Here is a 3,473-nt window from a genome sequence, read left to right as displayed (position 1 = left end):
ACAGCAGCCCAGCTTAATAGGGCTGACATCCCAAGAGGACCAGCTTCTCAAACAGTGTCCTGGGCTCAGGCCCCTGATGTACCCTCCTCTTGGAGAATCTGATGGAGCATCCCACTGTGAGCACCCCCCTACCTGAGAGTAGGAAAAACCCCATGAGGTCTCATTTAATGACTGCTTACTGTAGGTCAGTCACCGTTCTTTGAGCTTCATGTGAAATATCTCATTTCATCTTCACCACAACTGTTTGAGGTCAACACTATTGTTTCCTCCATTTTACAGATAAGGAAACAGGAACGACCTGTCCAAGATCACATATATATCAGAGGCAGGATTTGAACACATGTATTTCTAACTTCAAAGCTGAGGCACTTTAATCATCATCCTTTCACAGGAGAGAAAATGCACAAAAGGCAAGAAATAAAACCTCCTCCTAAATCTGATGGATTTTATGCAAAGGGAAAAGTCAGAGCCCTGGAAGGCCCACCATTGTCACTTGAAGAGTAAGTAGTTCTGAGACTTTTGACAAATAAGAGATGGAAAACAGATTCACATAATAAAAAGTATGTGGGGTCGGGGACGGAGGAGACTGGTGTTGCTTAGTCCTGGGTTTGAATACCCGTTCTGCAATTTGCTAGCGGAGTGGCCACACGTCAGTGATGTTACCTTTCTATGACTTGGGTTGGGGGATTTCTATTCCAGAAGAACTAAGATCCTACTGAATTGACCTTTCCACAGATAGCAACTGTTGACAAAATACAAAAACAAAACAAAACGAAAAAGCAAAACAAGCCCCAAAACCACCGCGAGGCACTGAAGAGTGAATAAAAGCAAGTAGACCCTGGCTGCGAGTCAACACTTGGAAGGAGGGCATGACATGTGGCGAATTATCTGTTTTTCTGGCTTTGATCTTGAAGGTGAACTACAGTCAGCAGAGCACACTTAGGGAACCTGTGGTCTTTCTGGCCTGAAGAATCAGAGTACAAAGTTTAGAGCAACCACAGCCACTGGAAAGTGAAGTGGGGAGTGCCATACAGGAAAGGCTCAGAAAGGGGGTGGCTCCCGTCTGTAAACTCTGCCCGTCTGTAAACTCTGCCCAAATCTCTCACTGCTCCCTGAACCACACATGCATGAAAAATACTTTAGCAGAGGAAAAGAACTGAACTGAGGTTTGAGCTGCCACCAAAGAGCAGAGTTTGAAGTTAATTGCCTAATAAAAAAAAAAAAGAAAAAGAAATCAACATGTTTCGGAGGACTAACAGAAACCAGAGCCTCTACAGCGTAACATGCACAATGTCCAGGATAGAATCCTGTTCCTGCATAAATATTTTCTCAGAACACAACGGAACTAAACTAGAAATCGGTAACAGCAAGATAGCTGGAAAATCCCAAAATGTTTGGAGATTAAACAACATACTTCTAAGTAATACAGGTCAAAGAAGTAGTCTCAGGAGAAAATTTTAAGTATTTTTAATATATGAAAGTGAGGCTGGGCATGGTGCCTCACGCCTATAATCCCAGCAACTTGGGAGGCTGAGGAAGGTGAAGTACTTGAGACCAGGAGTTCGACACCAGCCTGTGCAATAAAGTGAGACCTATCTCTACAGAAAAATAGAAAAAATTAGCCAAGTGTGGTGGTGCAAGCCTGTAGTCCCAGCTACTCGGGAGGCTGAGCTGGGAGGATCACTTGAGCCGGGGAGTTTGAGATTACTACAGTGAGCTGTGATTGTGCTGATGTACTCCAGCCTGTGTGACAGAGCATGACATTTTCAAAAAAAAGAAAAAGAAAATGAAAATACAAATCTTCAAAATTTGTTGAATGCCGTGAAAGCAGTGCTTCGAGGGAAATTTATATCATCAAATGCATATATTTTAAAAGAGAAAGATCTAAAATCAATAACCTAAGTTTTTCTGCTTAAAAAACTAGAGAAAAGGGGCAATGTAATCACGGAACAAGCAGAGGAAAAGGAATAATAAAAATTAGAGCAGAAACCACAAAACTGTAAACAGGCAGTAAATAGAGAAAATAAAATCTAAATCTTGTTCTTTTAAGAGATCAATAAAAATGATGAACCAATATCCAGGCTAACTAAGAAAGACAGAAGACATAAATTACAAATACAGTAGTCCCCTCTTAATGGCAAGGGATATGTTCCAAGATGCCTGAAGGATACCTAAAATAGGCAGTAGTATCAAACCCTACATATACTATGTCTTTCCCTGTATGTACCTACTTATGACAAAGTTTCATTTATAAATTAGGCATAGTAAGAATAATATAATAATAAAATAGAACTAATAATAAAATAAAATTATAACAATATACTGGAATAAAAATTATGTGAATATGTTCTTTCTTTCTCTCTCTTTTTCTCTCAAAATCTTATTGTACTGTGCCCATCCTTTTTCTTCTTGTGATGACGTGACATGATAAAATGCCTATACAACGAGATGAAGTGAGGCGAATGGTGAATGACGTAGGTATTGTAACTGCCCAGTAAGCTCACCTTACCTGCTGCCTACAGAGAGCCAATTTATCAAGACAGAGGAATTGCAATAGAGGAAGAGTAATTCACACAGAGCCAGCTGTGCTGGAAACTGGAGTTTTATTATTACTCTAATCAGCCTTCCTGAGCATTCAGGGATCAGAATTTTTAAGGATAATTTGGTGAGTGGAGAACCAGTGAGTTGGGAGTACTGATTGGTTGGATTGGAGATGAAATCATAGGGCCGGCAGTGGTGGTTCATGCCTATAATCCCAGCACTTTTGAAGGCTGAGGCGGACTGATTGATTGAGCTCAGAAGTTTGAGACCAGCTTAGGTAACATGGCAAAAGCCCATCTCTACAAACAATACAAAAATTAGCCAGGTGTGTTGGCTCACACCTGTAGTCCCAGCTACTCCAGAGGCTGAGGCGGGAGGATCCCTTTAGCCTGGGAGGTAGAGGTAGCAGTGAGCCGAGATCGTGTCACTGCACTCCAGCCTGGGTGACAGAGAGAGACCCTGTCTCAAACAAACAAACAAACAAACAAAAAACCAAAAAAAACAGAGCCAAAGCTGTCCTCTTACGCTGAGTCAGTTCTTGGGTTGGGGCCGCAAGATCAGATGAGTCAGTTTATCCATCTGGGTGGTGCCAGCTGATCTGCGAAATATCTCAAGCACTGATCTTAGGTGATCTTAGGTTTTACAATGGTGATGATTTCCCCAGTAGTTCTTTGGGGAGGGTCAGAATCTTGTAACCTCCAGCTGCATGACTCCTAAACCATAATCTCTAATCTTTTGGCTAATTTGTTAGTTCTACAAAGGCAGTCTAGTCCCCAGCCAAGAAGAGGTTTTGTTTTGGGAAAAGGCTGTTATCATCTTTGTTTTAAACTGTAAACTAAGTTCCTCCCAAAGTTATTAATAAAGTTATTAATAGTTTGCCCTATGGTCAGGAATGAACAAGGATAGCTTGGAGGTTAAAAGTAAGTTGGAAT

This window comes from Theropithecus gelada, chromosome 16 (genome assembly GCF_003255815.1).
Source record: "Theropithecus gelada isolate Dixy chromosome 16, Tgel_1.0, whole genome shotgun sequence".
Classification (NCBI taxonomy): Eukaryota; Metazoa; Chordata; class Mammalia; order Primates; family Cercopithecidae; genus Theropithecus; species Theropithecus gelada.
The sequence above is the reverse complement of the archived record's forward strand: the minus strand, read 5'-3'. Positions refer to the sequence as shown.